Genomic DNA, 10,842 nt, shown 5'->3' with positions numbered 1-10,842 from the left:
TTAACTACACAGAGCTGTGAAATTTAAAAAGCAGCAAATGGAAAATACAGATCAATGTGTTTACTCTTCATGCACATTTATACTAATAATGTTGACACTAACATTAATGAAACATCAGGGTTCACTGGGACAGCAAGTCCTATTGTGAAACCATATATACTGTACCTGTAAGATGGAAAGGACTGTGCTGTTACTAACAAACATAAACATGAAAAGTGTGTTTTCAAAAGTAGCCTTGTGAGTTTTCCTGCTGAAGAGCCTAGTCTTACATCAGTGAAGTCAGTGGGCGTTTTGTCATTGACTGAAATGGAAGCAGATTCGAGTCCTAAATGCACTGCATGTCAGGCCTATAATACAGAACTATACCAGTGCTAAAATACCTGCAAATCATGGTTTTCGTTTTGTAATTACATATGGAGTCTGTAGATCATGTCAGATATTATTTGTATAGAGTAAAAGTAAGAAGTACAGTCTAATAATAATGTGGGTCATAGATTTTCTAAATACAATCACAATGTTGTAGATAAGGGGTTCTCAAACTGGGGGTCGGGACCCCGCATGGGGTCATGAAGTTATTACATGGGGGGTCACGAGCTGTCAGCCTCCACCCAAAACCCCGCTTTGCCTCCAGCATTTATAATGGTGTTAAATGTATGCAAGTGTTTTTAATTTATAAGAGGGGGCGCACTCAGAGGCTTGCAATGTGAAAGGGTTCACCAGTACAAAACTTTGAGAACCACTGTTGTAGATGGTAAGCTCTTTGGGGCCAAGACTGTTCATTTTGTGTGCTCCTCCTTATTAAGTACACAGTCAGCCTCAGAAATGGGTAAATTATACATAGTTTAGTGGATCTGCTAAAAATAAATGGATTCTAGTAGAGCAGAAACTCCTTTAGGTCCTAGTCTGTACTTGAAATTAATAGGAATTTGCCACATAAATCAGTGTGCACAGGATTAGCCTTTTGTAGTTGTAAAAGAAGGGTAGCAGAGACAACACACACAGAATGTTCTTTTGGACTGTATGACACAGTTCAAGTAACTATCAGATGGTGACCCTTTTCTCCACATCTTTTCATAGATTCCAAAGCCAGAAGGGACCATTGTGGTCATCTAGTCTGACCTCCTGTAGAACACAGGCCATAAAGGTCAACATTGGAATAACTTCACAATTCTATCAATACATGCCCTAATACTATGTTGTCTTATAGTCAGTATTGTATTCTACAATGAAGAGAAGAGACCTTAACTGCTCTATGCTTCCTACCATCACCATAGAAATATAACTTCCTGGATTTTTGTAGAAAAGAGTGTCAGTACAGATTGGATTTCTTGTAGTTGCTTGTTATAGAAGGACTAGTTGCATTTCTTTTCTGGATGCAGTTTAATTTCAAAGCACTTCTTGCTCTGAAAACAGAATGTGATATAATGATCAAAAGATTTACAAATTTCTAACCTATCATTTTTTTATCATTTGTTTATAATATATGATATGTAATATATGATGACATCATCCAGGTCAGGATTGTGTCCCATTGTTCTAGACATTTGTCAGAGGTAGACATGCGTCCTGCACCAAAAATCTTTCAGCCTATGATGTTTATACAGTTCTGTTACACCTCCAAACGTAAAACAAATTAGGCCCAAAACAAATTCTACAAAACCCAGCAGAAAATTCTTAATACAAATTTAAAAGCAGTGTTTGCAATCCAAATAATGTAGCATTGTGCAAGTAGATGAGAATGTAAGAGAAACTCACTAGAATCTAACTAAAAGTGAAACTGGTTTATTTTTGTTTATTAAGATGCAGAAACAGCAGAAATCGATAAGAAATAAGATTTTTTTGAATTCAGATGCAATTATTGAAGTTATGAATAACAGAAATGTAAAGACTTTTTGTTTTGAAATCCAGATCAAACCCAGTAAACAGGTTTAGCAGTAGAGAAGTCAGTAGTCTTTTTTCAGACCTGTTTTAAATAGGTGAAAAGTCTTTTAACTTGTTGGTGTTTAAGATAATTTCTTCCGAAGTGTGTTCCATGTTTTGAACAGCTGAGCAGAAAAACAATCACTGCTGTTCAAAGTAAATGGTTTTCTGAACAGTTGCGTTAGCCCTAGCACGTGAGTCTTGAGCCCTGTCTTGTCATTGACCAAGCTGCTTTTAAATGTGCATTAAGGTGACTCTTTCTTGTCTGCAGTAAAAAGATAATGAAAATACCAGGACCTTTTCCAAGCATTTAGGAAGGTCTGAGGAAGATGGGTAACTCTTCAAATAGCTCATGTTCTCTCTTCCATTAGTACTGGCAGATGAGAGCCAAAACTGACTGAGCCTGCTGGAGAGGTGTGGCAGAGTGGGAATGCCAGTTCTGTGGAATGTTCTGTCCACTTGGAACTACACGCTTGAAGAGGTCATGCTGGCTCAGGCAATTGTGCAGAGGGACTGTATCTTCACGCTGTCCCAAGTGTGCTGCTTGTAAGGGACCTGTTTTAAGAGCCTTACCAGTTCTTTGTTCTGAAATCCTCCCCAATAGGCTAGAAGTGAACTCAGGGAGTTGAAGTTGAATTATTTGTATTACCAGAACACCTAGAGGCCCCAACCAAGATTAGGGTCCCATTGTGCTAGGTGCCGTACAAATACATAGTAAAGGACAGTCTCTGACTCAAAGAATTTACAGTCTAAGGTCCCTATCCTACATTGTGTAGCATACAATTGTGTAATTTAAGACTCTATCATATCCATGTGCACAAGGGAGGCAAATTAAGTTTACACAGGCCACCTTGACTCGATGTTTCCTAACTTCTGAGAGCTTAACTTTGCTACCTTAATGTTCTTTTAATATTTTGGTTAGGTTTTGCAGGGGTGGTGGTGGAGTGTTTATATATAATTTCCTTTCTCCTCTTTTAGATGACAATCGTCTGTGGGGATTAGGATTTTAAATAAATATCCCATCAACATCCTTTCCAGATTTTTCCCATTTCTAATTCTACTCTGCCTAAATAGTTTTGTTTTGTTTTTTTTAACAATAGCATACACTTCATGGTTTTGGAGATGTAGCCTAAATTTTTATTTCAGGAAGATAGAGTTCCCAGTGTACTTTTTCAGATCTGTTGCTGTTACCCCTTGATAGACAGCGTACATTCAGTTATTTTTGGAAATCAAACCCTTACCCAGTGCTGTGAAGCACTTTTACAATATGTAATAGTGGGGAAAGCCACATTATATGGCAGTGATGGTGGTGGTGAGAAATATGGCACAATGACACCCATTTGATGCATGTGTTGGTCTACAGCATCCGACTGTACACTATACATAGTGTATTGTATACTGTACTTGTATCATATAGGTCCAGTAAGATTGATACTTAGGTTTTTAGCAGACAACATTTTTCTGTCCCCACAAACCACTGTGCAGTTTGCTGAGCACCAGCTGGTGCCAACCCTCCCTCCCAAATGTGACTATTTCAGTAGCACTGGATGGATAGTTTTTAAAGCACTTAAAATCCTGTCACATAAAAGTTACTTAATGGTAACATTTGTATTTTTATTCAAATTATTTTCTGATTGCCTGCTACCTTTTTTGGAGAATTTCAGGTGTTTCAGTTCTGTATGCTAGTTCTACAGTGGAAGTGATCTGTGCCCTAAATCTATGCAATATTCCACAGGAGAACATGTGAGGCTTGGTAAAGACAGTTGAGCCACAGCACGTACCATATTAGGCAGATGCTAGTACCCCAGGTAAATCAGTGGACCGTGATTGTGATGGCTTTTCCTTGAAGCTCCAGAAGGGGGCTAACGGAGGTTAGCCCACCACACTTTCATTTCCCATTCTCATACATTCCCTCCCCTGAAAGTATCCCCCACACTTAACAGTTTAAATTCAAATTCAGCAATTCAAGCTATGTTTAAGTTACCCAAACTCTCTTTGGGGCTCATGTGAAACTATGAGCCAAATTCTCCAGTCTTTAGAGGGAAAAGTAGTCTTTGGAAAATGCATGTAGGATGTGAGAAGTGAGAGGAACCATGATCTTGTGGCTCAGGCACTGGACTGGGACTGGATTAATTGCCTAAGGTGCCATAGATTCCCTGTGAGACATTGGGCAAATCACTTAGGCCCAGATCCATACAGGTATTTAGGCTCCTAACTTTCAGTGATTTCAATGGGATTTAGGAGCCTAAATATCTTTGTAGATCTGGACCTTAATTTCTCTGGACTTCAGCTCCCCTTTAGTAAAATGGGGTAATAGTACTTACTTTCTCCCATCCTTTGTACATCTTGTTTATTTTCAGTGCCAACTGGAGTAAAAAGAAAAGCATTTTTTAAATATATCTTCTATAAGTGATCATATAATCCAGAAACTTTGAGCTGCTGCTAGTTCTAGTTCTCCCCAGGACACACATTATACACATTAACACCATCAGAAAAATATACTACAACTGCTCTGTTTATAAATTCCAGCAATTCTGAAATTACAGTCAAGCAATGGTAAAGACATTCAGATACAAAAGGGCTGTACAAATGTTCCAGATACTTACTAGCCAGAGGCCTACTAGTGAAGACAGGGAAAAAGGGGATTCCTACTAGATTATTGGATCCTGCCCTGTGAGTTTCATATCAACCTCTTCTTAGCAGGTATCTGATAAAATTGAAGCCTTATTTCCAACCTCTCCTTCCCCTCAGCTGCTGGAAGCGAGAAAGAGCTTTTTCTCCCAACTCCTCATCACAGTCTCTTGCCTTGCTGTTTGGGATGAGGGGGAAGCAACATCTGCACTACTCTAAACTTCCCCAGCATCCTCATGGATACCAATGGGCAGAGAGGGATCTGCTAGGCTACACTTCCCAAAGCCTCCTGGTTGCTGCTGTAAGTAGGCTTGCCAACTTTCTAATTCCAGAAAACCAAACACCCTAGCCCCTCCCACTGTCCTGCCCACTGCCCCTCCCATTCCCAGAGGCCCTGCCCGGCCCCTTCCTGAGGCCCTGCCCCCGCTCACACCATCCCCCCCCCCATCGCTTGCTCTCCCCCACCCTTGCTCATGCTCATTTTCACTGCAAGGCCCAAACAGGCATATTTATTGTTCTGACAGATATATTATGCTAATTTCAGGTTTTATTTGTTACAGGATGCTAGAACTGGCAGCAAAATAGTCAAAAAGGGTAATTTTTAAAAAAAATTCACAAAGGTTTTTATGATTCTTTCCCTCCCCTCTTCCCATTTTTCATAACCAGATCTATGATTTTTGTTCACTAAAGTTATTATAATTTTATGAGTGGAATTTGGACCACACATTATCACAGCTTCAGTGGATCCATTAAAGGCCCACTCCTGAAGCCCAAATACAAATCCATAGAGCACAACCACAGAAATGCATACCTGTTCATATACCTATATAAATAAATCTGTAGAAACTGACTCCGACACCTATATGCAGATACACACGTGTATTCATGTGTACACATCTAGCATGCACTAACACATATACTTCCATGTTATTTATTATTACAATTGTTTAGTGCCTAGAGACCCCAACTAAGATCAGGGCTCCAGGACGGTAGGTGCTGAACATACACATAAAAAGAGAGAGTCTGCAACAAAGAGTGTATAATGTAGCTAGACTGAGGGAGGGAGAAATGTATGATACATTGGCTCTTCTGCAATTACTAGTCAACAACATTCACTTTTTAAGAAATAATACATTTCTTTTAGAGTTCCCTTCTCTTTTAAAAACTTGTTATGAAATGCATACACGCATATTTTATGTCATCAATTTTTTGTGTGTGCAAGCCAGCAAAAGGAATAAAAGTCTAAGAGTTAGGCTGCAAATGTTATTCACACAGATATACACACATGCGGCAAATATGCACCTCCCTACACAAAGAGAGACAGTCTCTTACACACATACAATGCATTCATGCACACACTTGCCTACACAGAGACACCCAGACAGGAAGGGAGAAGGGTGGGCTGGAGGGGAAAAGAATGAGAATGGGGGTAGAGGAGAGAGGATGGGGAGGGAAAGAGGCCAAGGATGAGAGCAGGGTGGGGGTGAGAAGGGGCAGTGAAGGAGAGAGGAGGGGGTATGGGGGGTGGATGGGGATGCAGGGGGAGGCAGAAGGCTACAGGTGCATGAGGATGTGGGGGGCACAGGTGTATAGGGACATAGTGGGAGTGCAGCAGTGTATGGAGGTGAATGGGGTGCAGGGCTGTGGGGGGTAAGGGACATGAGGGTGGCAGCTCTGGGAGGTGGAGAGGATGGGTGAGAGAGCGCTGTAAGGGGTACAGGGCTGAGATGAGTAGGTGTGGGGGGCAGGGCAGGATGGGACGGGGAGGGATGCAGTGAAGGAGGTAGGGGTTGGGGCAGGGAGGGACGCAGTGAGGGGGATGGGGGTGTAGCCCCATTTCCAGCACTCGGAGATGAGGATCCATACCTCCAACTCCGGGGTCCGGCAATGGGGCAACAGACCGCGGTCCACCGCAGGGCATGCGCCACAGCTTGAGCCCAGCCACAGGAGGAGCACAAGGAGAAGAGGGCCAGCAGCAGTGGGAGAGGCACGCGCCACGACCCCTCAACAGCCGCTTGCTAGGCGCGCTAGTTCGTCCCCTGCCATGCCCCAGCCAATGGGAGCTGCGCCTGCAGTTGTGGGGCAGGGCAGCATGCGCACCCCCCTGGCTGCCCGTAAGCCTAGGAGCCGGACATGCCAGCTGCTTCCCAGGCACCACATGGTGGCTAGCAGAGAGCCTGCCAGTCCCGCTCCAAGGCGCTGCCAACTGGACAGTCAACGACCTGGTCAGCGGTGCTGACCAGAGCCACCACGATCTCTGGTCGAAAACCAGACACCTGGTCACCCTATCTGTAAGCTGTGAGGGTCTTAATCACCATACCCTAGGCTCCTTATCCTTGGGTATCCCTCCTCCACAAATAACTTCAGTACTTGCTTCTGCTATCACTTAGTGCTTTCCCAAGCATGGTATTGCCAACTCAGAGTGTTTGAAAATCATGAGGTGTTCCCAAAAAATCATTAGATGGACTTAAAAATCATGACAGTTAAACATTAATAAAGGTTGTGTTCTGTTTATTTACCTTTTGCTCTTGGAGCCTTAAGTGTTCACATTTTCAAGTTTTTCCTTGCAACCATGAGGGATGCAGAAACTGGGTTTTTTTCAAATGGAAGTTGAGTTTCTCAGGTAATAACATGATTCTAGCAGCTGGAGCCTTAAATAAAACATCAAATATCATGAGACTTATGATAAAATTCAAAGAGTTGGCAACACTGCATGAAGCAGCAAAGTGAAAACAATCTGTTTATTGTCAGTTTCATGTTTGTTCAGGTATTCTGTGATCTTGACCATTCTGATCTGTTTTACTCTGCTGTATCTTAGGAAAGCTGTGAGCAGCAAAGGCAGTGATGCTGTCTGCTCTGAAAGCACCACTAGAGGGGTGAAAGTAACTTAAAGGCCTTACCGGTACTCCGGAGTCCTTAGGAGGGGGCGGTTTCAGCCCCGGATCCTTTAAATAGCCGTCAGAGTCCTGCCGCCGCTACCCCAGGGCTCCGGAGATGATTTAAAGGGCTCTGGGCGGTAGCTGCGGCAGGTGTCCCGCGCCCTTTAAATCACCGCCCGAGCCCTGCCGCCGCTTCCCCAGGGCTCCGGCATCAGGGATCTGGCAGCAATTTAAAGGGCCCGGGGCTCCAGCCGCTGCTGGGAGCCCCGGGCCCTTTAAATTGCTGCCAGGGGAAGCCGTACTGGGGCGTACCGGCTTACTTTCACCTCTGACCACTAGTGATGTTTCCCAGGGTTGTGAGGCACCTAACTACCACTTACCCTGAGCATGAAGAAGTCTTGTCTGTGTGGATCAGCTCCCTCATTCTGCCAACCTCTGGCAACACAAACACTGCCTTCCAGGCCTCTGCTAGCTTTGCTGTCTCTGTACAGGTTAGTCCTCCAAGCGTCTGTCTGGAGTGCCCAGCTCCTGATCCACTGAACGCTCGTGGAACTCTCTGATTCATTACTCACAAAGGAACAGGACAGACTAGCTTACTAGTTTTAACTCAGGATCACAACTCTGGTTAACAAACAGCACTTAGATATATTTATAGTGAAAACAAGAATAAGTTTATTATCAAAGAACAGAAATTCAAATGACAGTAAGTAAGAGTATTGGAAACAAATGGTTACATAAAAACCAAAAACATAACATGCTTTCTAGAGCCTAAACTAAACTCACAAAACATTCCTGTTTCCTGCTGAATAACTTACCCTAAGTCCTTTTCCTAGCATTTTCAACCAGGATTACTGAGATCCTCTGTTCATAAGATCATGCCTGCTGGCAATGTGTCTTCATAGATTGAAGGATGCCAGGGCATGTCTCTGCACCCCAGATTTACTAAACCAGACCTTTGATCTTCACCTGAAAACAGGGTTCCCTCCCCACCCTTGTTTACCTTTTCCTGTTAATTTCCTTCTGAAGTCTCCACAAGCTCTTCATTAACATTTCACTCAGTATGCTAATAGATTTCTATTGTAAAACACACAGTACACAATGGTCCACCGAGGAAATAAGTATCTCCCACTTCAAGTCTGGAGAAGTTTTTTCTCAATTTGAATGACTTGCATTTAACTACAAGGCCTAGAGCAGGTAATTTTCAGCATATATACATAAATCCTCACATTTTCTGTGCATACATCTCACAGTGATTAGGATGACCAGTGTGACACAGACTTTCATTAGAGACCTTGCATGACATTCTTTTGGTGAACCCAGGGGATCCCTGCACTGCCATGTATCCCTGTGCCCTCTGCCAGTTGGCATAAAGAGGTGCTTGGGCCATCCCATTGGCAAGAGGATTTTACAGCCCTGAAATACAACACATTATAAGATTTAAAAACATATATCAGTCTAAGAATCCACCAGGATCCTGTCCAAGATGAGCCATTCATAGTGTTAACAGATTTTTCATTTTTACAGTATGTATTTTCTCAGTTGGTTTAGATCATAAAACAGATATATGTTGTCTTTTTTTATATGCAACCAATAAAAACTTATTGTCAGTAAAGTAAGCAGTTCAGGCTCTGAATGCACATAAGAAGCAGATCTGTTGAGGAAGAAAGCATTTTCACATAGTCACTTTTCTAACCATACCATTTTAAAAACTATTTGTTTATATAGACACTAAAATATGGTGTGATCTGCTGTTGCATGGATAGCCACCTCACTGTGGAAGTGCAAGTTGATTCCCTGTTTCCCGAGCCGTAGTGATATTATGAAAGATACTGTACTGATACACAAAAATACAGAGTAAAACAAATGGGAAAGGACAAAACTTACTTTTGAGCTTGTAAAAGGAGTTTTCAAACAATAGATAATGAAAGATTAAGTAAAATGAAATACTCTTTAAACATTTTTGAGACTATGGGTGAAATTCTGGCCCCGTTGAAGTTAATGGCTTCAGTGGTGCCAGGATTTTGCCTTGTCACTACATAGTTTTTATGGTGAAAGTGTTTCTTGTCTGATTCATTTTTACTGTTTAGATAAATACAGAATAACATTTTCTGGTGTTTTTCAGCCCACGTAGGGCCCAATCCTGCAAGATGCTGAGTTGTTGAGCAACTTGAACTCCTAAGTTAAGGGTTTTCAGCACCTTGTATGAGGAATTTAGCATCCTGCAGGACTGAGCTCATAATTGGTGGACATGTATACATTTCCTTCCATGGATTGTGTTTACACTTGTTGATCCCTTTTTATTATTTTCTAAAATCTTCATAGTTACTCATAGCTTCCCTTTCTCTACCCTAACCTGCCCCACCCATTTCATTATTATACTGAGTTTTTATTTTTCAAATCTTGGCTGTGTTATCGGGTATCAGATTGCAGGCTTGGGGCATTGGGATCCCTGGAGATCTTAACAAAACCTCGTAACTGTATATTTAAAGTCCATATTTTTCATTGTTTCTCAATAGTCACCTTATTTTTTCACTATATTATTCACTCAGTCTCATGCTGTTAATAGTTCACTTTTGCATCATGAATTTTTATAGCTTTCTATTCCCCTTCTCTTTTTTCAACATCCTATCTTTTGTTTAAAATAGGTAGAATAGGTTAGGTATTATTATTGCTACACCATATAGTAAATTTTAGGTGTCATACTGCAGCTAGGGAGGTTTATAGTATACAAAGGGGAGCGGGTTACTGTAAGTGTAACTGAATAGGAAGTAGGGTTCATATATAATGTATACATCTGTGTGATGGATAACTTTTTATTCATTATGAAATTTTAAAATGACTTGCAGATGTATTACTGCTGCAGCTGTTACAGATCTTATAATGGCATTAAGCTCTGACTCAGAGAGTAATTTTGAGCCAATGGATTCTGGCAGTGACTACAGTTGTGATATTCCCACTAAGAAAACCATTATCAGCAATAGGGATGATGAGGAGAGACTGGACAGTGGAAAAGCCTGGACCAAAGCATGGATTTTGAAACCTTTCTCTCTTTTAACTACCCCAATAATGTCCCACCACAATACTTCCCACTAGGGGAGTATCTGGAACTTATGTAGTCATTACATGTTTTCACCCACAGGATATTTTCAGTTTCTAAATATCTTCTAACCAGATTATTTATACTAAATACATGTTAAATAAATGGTAAAATGTTATTGGTGAACTTTTTAAACCAAAAATGTACAGTTGTTATGGTTTCTATAGCAGCTATAATTGGGCACCATTGTGCACCTGTGGTGTCTTGTGTACACTTTCATGTTATAAAATTGTGGTACTTTGTGCCTCTGGAGACTGTATATAATAATATATTTATTTGGTTGGCAGTGTGAACCATGCCATTGTTCTAAGGATT

This window comes from Terrapene carolina, unplaced genomic scaffold, assembly GCF_002925995.2.
Source record: "Terrapene carolina triunguis isolate 2854851 unplaced genomic scaffold, T_m_triunguis-2.0 Scaffold30, whole genome shotgun sequence".
NCBI lineage: Eukaryota > Metazoa > Chordata > Testudines > Emydidae > Terrapene > Terrapene triunguis.
The sequence above is the reverse complement of the archived record's forward strand: the minus strand, read 5'-3'. Positions refer to the sequence as shown.